The sequence below is a fragment of the Oncorhynchus clarkii genome, chromosome 5, assembly GCF_045791955.1.
Source record: "Oncorhynchus clarkii lewisi isolate Uvic-CL-2024 chromosome 5, UVic_Ocla_1.0, whole genome shotgun sequence".
Classification (NCBI taxonomy): domain Eukaryota; kingdom Metazoa; phylum Chordata; class Actinopteri; order Salmoniformes; family Salmonidae; genus Oncorhynchus; species Oncorhynchus clarkii.
In genome coordinates, this window is record NC_092151.1 from 60,382,578 (window position 1) to 60,394,401 (window position 11,824).

General features: G+C 42.1%; 1 protein-coding gene across 2 annotated transcripts in view; it reads right to left on the minus strand.

Annotated features, from left to right (window-relative positions):
- The window catches only part of LOC139409138 (protein strawberry notch homolog 2-like), a 105,140-nt gene extending 93,523 nt beyond the window's left edge, over positions 1-11,617 (minus strand). Inside the window, exon 1 of one of the 2 annotated variants that reach the window (XM_071153888.1) lies at positions 11,200-11,617. The gene's annotated coding sequence lies outside the window, so the exon portion shown is untranslated. The remainder of the gene's footprint in view (positions 1-11,199) is intronic. The other variant, XM_071153889.1, reaches the window with a different exon arrangement.
- Positions 11,618-11,824: the final 207 nt, after the last annotated feature.

The following is an 11,824-nucleotide window of genomic DNA, read 5'->3' on the forward strand; positions in this document are numbered from 1 at the left end:
GTTTTGGCAAGTCTGTTAGCACATCTACTTTGTGCATGACACAAGTGATTTTTCCAACAATTGTTTACAGACAGATTATTTCACTGTATCACAATTCCAGTGGGTCAGAAGTTTACATACACTAAGTTGACTGTGCCTTTAAACAGCTTGGAAAATTCCAGAAAATGGTGTCATGGCTTTAGAAGCTTCTGATAACCTAATTGACATCATTTGAGTGAATTGGAGGTGTACCTGTGGATGTATTTCATAGCCTACCTTCAAACCCAGTGCCTCTTTGCTTGACATCATGGGAAAATCTAAATAAATCAGCCAAGACCTCAGATAAAAAAAATTGTAGACCTCCACAAGTCTGGTTCATCCTTGGGAGCAATTTCCAAATGTCTGAAGATACCACATTCATCTGTACAAACAATAGTACGCAAGTATAAACACCATTCGACTACGCAGCCGTCATACCGCTCAGGAAGGAGACGTGTTGTCTCCTAGAGATGAACGTACTTTGGTGCGAAAAGTGCAAATCAATCCTAGAACAACAGCAAAGGACTGGAGGAAACGGATACAAAAGCATCTATATCCACAGTAAAAACGAGTTCTATATCGACATAACCTGAAAGGCCGCTCGGCAAGGAAGAAGCCACTGCTCCAAAACCACCATAAAAAAAACTAGACTACGGTTTGCAACTGTACATGGGGACAAAGACCGTACTTTTTGGAGAAATGCCCTCTGGTCTGACGAAACAAAAATAGAACTGTTTGGCCATAATGAACATCGTTATGTTGAGGAAAAAGGGGGATGCTTGCAAACCAAAGAACACCATCCCAACTGTGAAGCACGGGGGTGGCAGCATCATGTTGTGGGGGTGTTTTGCTGCAGGAGGGACTGGTGCACTTCACAAAATAGATGGCATCATGAGGCTGGAAAATTATGTGGATATATTGAGGAAGGAAATGGTTCTTCCAAATGGACATTGACCCCAAGCATATTGGAGTGGCCATCACAAAGCCCTGACCTGAATCCTATCGAAAATTTGTGGGCAGAACTGAAAAATCGTGTGCAAGCAAGGAGGCCTACAAACCTGACTCAATTACACCAGCTGTCAGGAGGAATGGGCAAAAATTCACCCAACTTATTGTGGGAAGCTTGTGTAAGGCTACCCGAAACATTTTACCTAAGTTAAACAATTTAAAGGCAATGCTACCAAATACTACTTGAGTGTATGTAAACTTCAGACCCACTGGGAATGTGATGAAAGAAATAAAAGCTGAAATAAATCACTCTGTACTATTATTGACATTTCACATTCTTAAAATGAAGTGGTGATCCTAACTGACCTAAAACAGGGAATTTTTACTAGGATTAAATGTCAGGAATTGTGAAAAACTGAGTTTAAATGTATTTGGCTAAGGTATGTAACCTTCCGGCTTCAACTGTATATAACGTCCCACAGTTGACAGTGCATGTCAGAGCAAAAACCAAGCCATGAGGTTGAAGGAATTGTCCATGGAGCTCTGAGACAGGATTGTGTCGAGGCACAGATCTGGGGAAGGGTACCAAAACATTTCTGCAGCATTGAGGGTTCCCAAGAACACAGTGGCCTCCATCATTCTTAAAAGGAAGAAGTTTAGAACTACCAAGACTCTTCCTAGAGCTGGCCGCTTTGTCATCATTGGCTATTGTGTGTAGATAGCTGAGGATTTTTTTGGGTTACTTAATCCATTTTAGAATAAGGTCGCATTTGACGGGTGTTAATTTTAGGCCATGATGCCTACTCTCTCTCAAGTCTTGACTTAAGACAATGATGAGCAGCTTGTAGACCGCCCTCTTCAGGCAACCATTGAAAAATATAAATAGATGACTGCAAATGACGGATCTGTTCATTCTAATATTGGTGCCTTATCTGTGGAATAAAGACAGATTCACAGAAATATTTGTAAGGCTCATATCTAATAAAGCTACTGATTTGTATTGACGCTTGACAGGGCAAGGCAAGAGTTTAGAGGAATTGGTCACCACCTATGACATTTGGAGTGCTCTGGGGACATGGCTTGGCTGTAGACAGAGGCTGAGGAAGAGTGGCTGGAACGACTAACTACTGAAAGAGATGGGAAAGCTGGGGGTGGAATAAAAGCTACACAATATGTTATTCATCTTGGCTGCAAGGCCAATCTTCAAGCCCCCAGACCACTCCCCGCATTCTATCTGTACTCCATTGTAAATTATTTTGTTTGGTTTAGACTAGCTAGCATGTGTGGATTTTGCAAGCAGCAACACCTACAAGTCTCTCTATCCATCACATTCTACACCCAATTCCAAAACACACAACTATCACAATGTTAAGCTCAGCACATCCGGTGGCAGTCTGACTGGGTATTTTTGCTTTCAAGATAGCCGCTTCCTACAGTGGACAGGTGTTATGGGGACTCATCTGGTTTCTGTTCCGCTCCCGTTGAAGCCTCAGCCAGAGCCTGATCTATGACAACATTGCACAGAGCAATCCCTTCCCGGACACACAGAAAAGCATCTACAGACATGACAGTATTTCAGGATTTCTTGGTGTATTATCTTCCAAGAGGTCCACTCTAAAATGTTTTCCTCTGCGAATGGAATTCATCCTCTTAAAAGGGATTGTTGAAGCTGTCACCACAAGACTAAATACACTATACAAAAGAATGTAGACACCCCTTCAAATTAGTGGATTCTGCTATTTCAGCCACACACGTTGCTGACAGGTGTATAAAATCAAGCAAACAGCCATGCAATCTCCATTGACAAACTTAGGCAGCAGAACACCACCTTTCCAACAAGTTAGTTACTCAAATTTCTGCCCTGTTAAGCCGCCCCAGCCCACTGTAAGTGCTGTTATTGTGAAGTGGAGACACAGAGGAGCAACAACGGCTCAGAAGCAAAGTGGTAGGCCACACAAGCTCACAGAACGGGACCACCGAGTGCTGAAGCACGTAAAAATGGTCTGTCCTTGGTCGCAACACTCACTACAGAGTTCCAAACTGCCTCTGGAAACAACGTCAGCACAAATACTGTTCGCCGGGTGCATCATGAAATGGGTTTCTATGGCTGAGCAGCCACACACAAGTTCACAATTAGCAATGCAAAGCATCGGGTGAAGTGGTGTAAAGCTCGACGCCATAGGATTCTGGAGCAGCGGAAACACGTTCTCTGGAGTTATGAATCGCGCTTCACCATCTGGCAGTCCGACAGACGAATGTAGGTTTGGCGGTAAACGCTACCTGCCCAAATGCATAGTGCAACTGTAAAGTTTGGTGGAGGAATAACAGCTGTTTGGGGCTGTTTTTCGTGGTTCAGGCTCAGCCCCTTAGTTCTAGTGAAGGGAAAAATGAACTCTACAGCATACAATGATATTCTAGACGATTATGTGCTTCCAACTATGTGGCAACAGTTTGGGGAAGGCCCTTTCCTATTTCAGCAGGACAATACCCCCGTGCACAAAGTGAGGTCCATACAGAAATTGTCAAGATCGGTGAGGAATAACTTGACTTGCCTGCACAGAGCCCTGACCTCAACCCCATCGAACACCTTTGGGATTAATTGGAACACCGACTGCGAGCCAGGCCTAACCCGCCAACATCAGGACCTGACCTCACTAATGCTGTTGTGACTGAATGGAAGAAGGTCCCTGCAGCAATGTTCCAACAACTAGTGAAAGCCTCCCAGAAGAGTGGTGGCTGTTATAGCAAAGGTGGACCAACTCCATATTAATGCCCATGATTTTGGAATGAGATGTCCGACGAGCAGGTGTCCACATACCTTTGGTCATGCAGTGTATTACATTTTCTCCTACATAGGTGAGCTCAACCCGAGGTGGGGTTAAAAGTGAGTTGGAGATAATCTTCAAGTCAAACAAGATAATCTCCTGAGAATGTTCACTCTAAATGGCACCAGGCAGTGGTGTAAAGTACTTAAGTAGTACTTTAAAGTATTTTTACTTTAGTTTAGGTATCTGTACTTTAATATTTATATTTTTGACAAAATACTAAACACAAATGCTTTGGTTGTAAATTATGTCTGAGTATTGGGAGTGTGCCGTCTGAGGTGCTTAATATAAGGAAGTTAAATTATTTATACTTTTACTTTTGATACTTAAGTACATTTTAGAAATTCCATTTACTTTTGATACTTAAATATACTTAAAACCAAATACTTTTACTTAAGTAGTATTTTACTGGGTGACTTTTACTTAAGTCATTTTCTATTAAGGCATCTTTTATTCAAGTATGACAATGAAGTACTTTTTACACCACTGCCACAAGGAATCCATCACCAGGGAGAGGAGTAAAAGAGTTAAGCTCCTTTTTCACCAGGTCACAGAAAAGAATGCTTATGTCACATACAGTAAGTAGCATTACATTAGCCTGGTTCCAGATCTGTATGTGATTAAGACAATTCCCCCAGTGTCTGTCATCACACAGACAAGTATGCTAAAGTACATATGCAGATCTCAGCGAGTTGACAAACCATCCACACAATAATTACAATCCTCTGCACCAGCAGTACTACACTAATCGTTCTCCATAAATTAACTACTAATGAAAACAGCCCCTTCGCTCTGCAGTTTTTACACACATCATTGATGAGAGAGAATGAGAAATGGCAGCTAATTTGCAATCATCTATTTCTGTAGGCACTCATGGGAATGCTCTGCGTAGATGCAAAACTACAAGGCATGTTTTGTTATTTATGAATGCAAATACTCCTCATGCTATGGCTACATTTCCAGGTACTTCATAAATACCTTATTTGTTGTTGCGTATGTGTTAAAATAGACATCTTAAAATGTCACTGCCCACAATCTAGGCTAGCTTGGACAATGACACATATGTTATTCATCTTCATCCATCAATGTGGTTGTTAATACTTCCCTCATATTTCCTTCCTGGATCAGTCCCATGGTGAAATTATAATGTTTGCTTTTCAGAGAAGGATGTTGACATACTCCTCAGCTTTCCACAACCTACTGCAAGGCACCACATTGAGCACGCTCTCCAGCATTTTAATCATCTTCAGAATGGCTCATGTGGCCGACACACACATAGGACATAGCCAACCAGAAAAGGCTCGGTGTCTTGACTCTGTAGTAGGAACAGTATACCCCTTTTAGCTCCAAAAGCCATGGCTTTGCCGGATCAAGTTCATGTTTAATACATGGACCATTACCTAATGAAGGCCAGATTCCAGGAACGGCTGGAACAGTCAAACCCATTACACAACCCCGACTCCTCCCTCCTCAACTCTACATTTTTCCCTCTTGCTCGAATCAGCCCAGAGGTCATAAATGAAATTGATCACTAGCTCCGGCTGGAGTGGAGAAGCACAAAAAGTCCATGTCGGGCTGTTTGGGTGCATTAAATCACAGCAATGCTCACCCTGCTCTCCGTCCCTTCTGCTACTCCTGCCTGCGCTCGACAACAACAGAGCCTTGTGCCCTTCGGAGCCCACTCTGGGGCAGTGACCGGGAGCAAGACTGTGGCTCAACTCACTCAGCCTAGCAACAAGGCATCAACAACCATTAAGATTTTGGTTATAGCACATTTATAAACATCCTCCGGAAGACTTAGCCTAAATGTTAGTTTGTTTGCATCTTCAATACAAAGTCAACATTTTGCATTTATTCTTCATGCAAGATCCATTTCATCAACACCGCTGTTTCACAGGACATGCCAAAAGAGGAACAATGGAGTATAATTTTTTTACAATGACATGTCAATATGTCATCATGAAGAAAACCGGTGTCTATTGATCGAGCTCTGGGGTACACTGCCGCCCTAGAGAAGAGAGGGCGGAAGCTTGTGGTTTTCACTCAGTAGGCCTATTCCTGCATTACACTCCAATAGTTAAACAGCTTGTCTGCTGCCATTAAGATCCAGTGGCCGTGGGGAAAGAGAGCGAGGTGGTTAGACATTCACAACAGCAAGGCCAGTGACCATGTCACTGGATAGTCAGGAAGCTCAGCAACACAGCATATCATTCACTTCACAATCAGTAAATAGCATCCCTCACAAGGGGAAACAAATTAATTGGAAAAGTAGCCATGGCAACCTGTGTCAAGGTTAGCATTTTCCCTGACTATCCTGCAGGCAGCAAAGTAACTGTGGCAATTGTACTCTGCTGGGGGGATAAAACTGTGTTAAGTGGCTACAGATTTGTGAGAGAATGGTCATTTGAGTTCTTCATGGGCAATTACCCTTACTTGTACCTCCAAGGAATCCAGAGAAAGGGTAAGAGGGTCTATCTCAACTGCCAGCCAGAACTACCAAACAAGCTAAAAGCCCTTTATGCTTGTGTCGAGGAATATAACACCGTGGCTTGCGTAAAAGACCCTGTTTTGGACTGGATGACTGTGTGATCTCACTCTCCATGGCCAATGTAAGCAAAACATTTAAACAGGTTAACAATCACATGGCCTCCGTGCCAGCGGGAATACTAGGGTGCGTTCTCAAAGCATTAACAGACCAGCTGGCAAGTGACTTCACAGACCTTTTCAATCTCTCCTTGTCCCAGTCTGTAATCCCAACATGTTTCAAACTTGCCACCATTATCACTGTTCCCAAGAGCTCCAAGGTACCCTGCCAAAATGACTATCACCCTGTAGTACTCACATTTGTAAGTATGAAGTGCTTTGAAACGCTGGTCATGACACACATCAACACCATCATCCCATACCCGCAATTTCAATTGCACTTCACACTGCCCTCTACAACCTGGACAAGAGAGGAAATAACTATGTGAGAATGCTGTTCATAGACGAAAGCTCAGCAATCAAAAGCATAGTCCCCTCCAAGCTCATCACCAAGCTAGGGACCCTGGGACTGAACCACTCCCTCTGGAACACGATCCTGGACTTCCTGACGGGCTGGCCCCAGGTGGTGAGGGTAGGTAACAACACCTGTTTGGTGACTAACATTTTAAAAGTTGGAAGCAGTGTGTGTTTGTGGGGGAGAGAGGTGTGCGCATGTTGATGAGAGTGAGGGAGACGTGTGTGTGTGTGAAGGGATGGAGAGAATCTGTTAACTGAAGAGTAATTAAGGTTTCATGCAGTGTTTTTCCTTTGACACGACATGCAGATCCTTTTGCATGTACAGTACCAGTCAAAAGTTTGGACACATAGGGCCTCCTGAGTGGCTCAGTGGTCTAAGGCACTGCATCGCAGTGCTCGCTGTGCCACTAGAGATCCTGGTACGACCGGGAGACCAATGAGGCGGCGCACAATTGGCCCAGCGTCGTCCTGGTTAGGGGAGGGTTAGGCCGGCAGAGATGTTCTTGCCCCATTGGGCACTAGCGACTCCTATGGTGGGCTGGGCGCAATGCACGCTGACAGTCGCCAGATGTACAGTGTTTCCGCCGACACATTGGTGCGGCTGGCTTCCGGGTTAAGCGGGCTGTATGTCAAGAAGCAGTGCGGCTTGGCGGTGTTGTGTTTCGGAGGACGCCCGACTCTCGACCTTCGCCTCTCGAGTCCACACGAAGGTTCCAGCGTGGGACAAGACTACCAATCGGATACCACAAAATTGGGGAGAAAAGAGGGTAAAATAATATATTTTAAAAATACCAAAAAGTTCAGACAGACCTATTCATTGAGTGCAAAACTGTCAAGGAAAATGGTGGTTACTTTGAAGAATCTCAAATATAAAAATACATTGATTTGTTTAATCTTTTTTTGGTTACTACATGATTCCATGTGCCATTTCATAGTTTTAATGTCTTCACTATTATTCTACAAAGTAGAAAATAGTCAAAATAAAGAAACCCTTGAATGAGCAGGTGTGTCCAAACTTTTGACTGGTACTGAATATCACATGAGGTTGGTGGCACCTTAACTGGTGAGGACAGACTCGTGGTAATAGCTGGAGCGCTGGTGTATATTCCTTCCTCCCATTCCTCCAGCCAAATCACAGGTAGGACTTAGCAAATCAGCCATTCTATGCAGTATTCTATTATACACTGAAAAGTGTGAAGTTAAATTCAATATGTTGTATTGAGTAGGTGTGAATTTCAGTGACAGGTTTTTGTAGAACATTTAGAAAATGTGAACAAGCACCTGGGGGACGGGGCAAACAGGATGCTAGGCTACATCTTTTTCCCCACGGTGGTATCGCGATTAGAGGTCGACAGATTATGATTTTTCAACGGCGATACCGATTATTGGAGGACCAAAAAAAGCTGATACCGATTTAAAATCGGACGATTTTTATTTATTTATTTGTAATAATGACAATTACAACAATACTGAATTAACACTTATTTTAACTTAATATGATACATCAATAAAATCAATTTAGCCTCAAATAAATAATGAAACATGTTCAACTTGATTGAAATAATGCAAAAACAAAGTGTTGGAGAAGAAAGTAAAAGTGCAATATGTGCCATGTAAGAAAGCTAACGTTTAAGTTCCTTGCTCAGAACATGAGAACATATGAAAGCTGGTGGTTCCTTTTAACATGAGTCTTCAATATTCCCAGGTAAGAAGTTTTAGGTTGTAGTTATTATAGGAATTATAGGACTATTTCTCTCTATACCCATTTGTATTTCATTAACCTTTGACTATTGGATGTTCTTATAGGCACTTTATTGCCAGTGTAACAGTATATAGCTTCCGTCCCTCTCCTCGCTCCTGCCTGGGCTCGAACCAGGAACACAAGGGGAACAACCACTCCAAGTCTCAGAGCGAATGACATTTGAAATGCTATTAGCGCGCACCCCGCTAACTAGCTAGCCATTTCACATCGGTTACACCAGCCTAATCTCAGGAGTTGATAGGCTTTAAGTCATAAACAGCTGCTGGCAAATTCAGGAAAGTGCTGTTTGAATGAATGCCTATGAGCCTGCTGCTACCTACCACCGCTCAGTCAGACTGCTCTATCAAATATCAAATCATAGACTTAATTATAATATAATAACACACAGAAATACGAGCCTTAGGCCATTAATATGGTCGAATCCGGAAACTATCATCTCGGAAACAAGACGTTTATTCTTTCAGTGAAATACGAAACCGTTCCGTATTTTATCTAACGGGTGGCATCCATAAGTCTAAATATTCTTGTTACATTGCACAACCTTCAATGTTATGACGTAAGATTCTGGCAAATTAGGCGGCCCAAACTGCTGCATATACATTGACTCTGCGTGCAATGAACGCAAGAGAAGTGACAATTTCACCTGGTTAATATTGCCTGCTAACCTGGATTTCTTTTAGCTAAATATGCAGGTTTAAAAATATATACTTCTGTGTATTGTGTATTGTATATTCTGTGTATTGATTTTAAGAAAGGCATTGATGTTTATGGTTAGGTACACATTGGAGCAACGATACGCACCGCATCGATTATATGCAACGCAGGACACGCTAGAATCTTATTTGTAAAATGTTGGTATCTTGACAAGCCTACTCTCAATAGAGAAACAATGAAAATTGACCTTCTTGGCACATGTCAATGCTTAAATCACATCAGAAGACCAATTGTAATTCTCTTAATTGCGCATTAAGCAAGAGATGAATGTCTCAGTCAGTTTCTTCTGTTGGGCCTACTGCCGCAGCTCGTCATGGCAGAATTTGGAAAACAATGGCCACCCAATTGATACAAATAATCATGATATCTTTGTCTTTTAAGCCTACTTTGCACTTAACATTTAATTGAGAAGGTTTTGGGGTAAAGTCTTTCTGTCTAACCACAAGACCGTTAATCAATAGCATCGCTAACTGGCTACACTCGGGAGTGAAACAAATGTGCGCACCAAACAGACATAGACAATATTGCTGGAAATTAACTGGCAGATTGTGTTACGTTTGGCTTTTTAAGCCAATAGTGGCTGAGTAGGATAATGTAAATGTAGCTTTGATTGGATAGTAGCTTGGAGCTTTATGTTTATGACAGTATGCGATGGAACACATGATAAAAATGTATTTACTTTTAAAATTCATTGGTGATCTACATGTCAGAGACCCCAACATTTTTTGGGGCCGGGGGCTCCTGAGTGGTCCAGCATCTCGGTGCTAGAAGCTTCACTACAGACCCTGGATCGCTTCCAGGCTGTATCACAACCGGCAGTGATTGAGAGTCCCATAGGGCGGCGCACAATTGGCGTCATCCGGGATAGGGTTTGGTCAAAATTTGTTCTTAACTGACTTGCCCAGTTAAATAAAGGTTAAATAAAATTCACACACATACCGACAACAAACATCACACAGGCCAACAGACCACACACAATTTGCTGCTGATACACTGTTCTTTATTTTACTCTTATTACCATTTATCCTGGTGCCTAGTCACTTTACCCTTCCTACAAGAAGATACAATATCTACCTCAAATACCTCTGCACACTGATCTGGTACTGGCACTCCCTGTATATAACTGATAACTAGTTCCATTCTTATGTATTTTATCTTATTCCTCGTGTTGCTATTTTTAAACTCTGTATTGTTGCGAAGGTCTCATAAGCAAGCGAGCATTTCACGCTACACAAGACGACAAATACAATTTGATATATATATTTAAAAAAATAAGTGGTATCAATGGCAGGCAGACTCAATAGCTAACATTTCTACGGCTAGGGCTATAAAGTTCCACTAGTTTTACACACACTCAGATAAGCAAGACTAACTCTTAGGGGGTCAATGCCTCCTCACAGCTGTCCGTGATCTACAATCCAGGCAAGCTAGTGACACATATATCCATCCCCTCCAGCTATTCCCCCTACTCCACTCTCTAGGTTAGCTAACTAAGAAGTGCAAATGCAGAGATAGCTTGCTAGCTACCACCAGCCAGGCCAAGGTGTTTGCTGAGCTAGTTAGTACCACAAAGCTTTAGCGAAACTAGCTGGGTAAGAGATAACGATAGCAAAACGAAAATGTAGAACTTTGCGAACCTCAACCTGGACAAACAAAAATATGGACATTTGACATTTCAGCAGCATTAACTATGAAACAATTGAACTTATACATGCACCAATGTTACTTAGCTAAACAAATTGGTGCTATCAAAGTGCGACGACTTAAACTAGCCTGACTACCAAGTTACGTAAAATCAAGCTGCTTGACAAGAAGGCTCGAGCCGCTGGAGTTTGGAATTGATAGCTAACAGTAGCTAGCTAGCTAACATTAGCTGCCGATGTGTCGCTCGCACCGTGTTTTATCTTAATGAAACGCTTAAATTAAACTTACCACGAATGTGTTACTTATTCTAAATCCCAGCTCAGATCGCACGTATGTTTTCAATCGAATTCCTGAGTTAAATTAACCGAAACAAGGAATTTGATCCAACTTATTATTTTCAGTTGTTTCTTCACTTCCTGATAGACGCTGCCATTTTGAATTGAAAGCAGATAGTTCCGCTGCTGTCGTCACACTGTAGGCTACTCTGATTGTGGCGTGAGGATCGTGGATAACAAACAGCATACTTTATCTGCCGAAGTAACTTTGACAATTAAAAACGAAAAGGAAAATAATTAAGTTCAGAAAACACTACAATAAATATTCTTAACACAATTTAGCCAATTCAAACACTACAGTCTGTTGCATACATTGCCTATTCTCAGCTGTTTTGAAAAGGCCCTTAAAATCAAAGATCACCAACAACAGTGTTTACAACGCCTGCTGCTGGTTATATTGAGCAATTCGAAAATCATCTTCATACACACCCTATTAGATTCGCGGTGATGTGGAGAGTAAGAAAATACCCCCCCTCTGGCTAGAAACTCGTTGCAGGTTTTGAAAATAACAGTTTCTTACTTTTAATCAAATCAAATTTTATAAGGCACATGCGCCGAATTCAACAGTGAAATGCTTA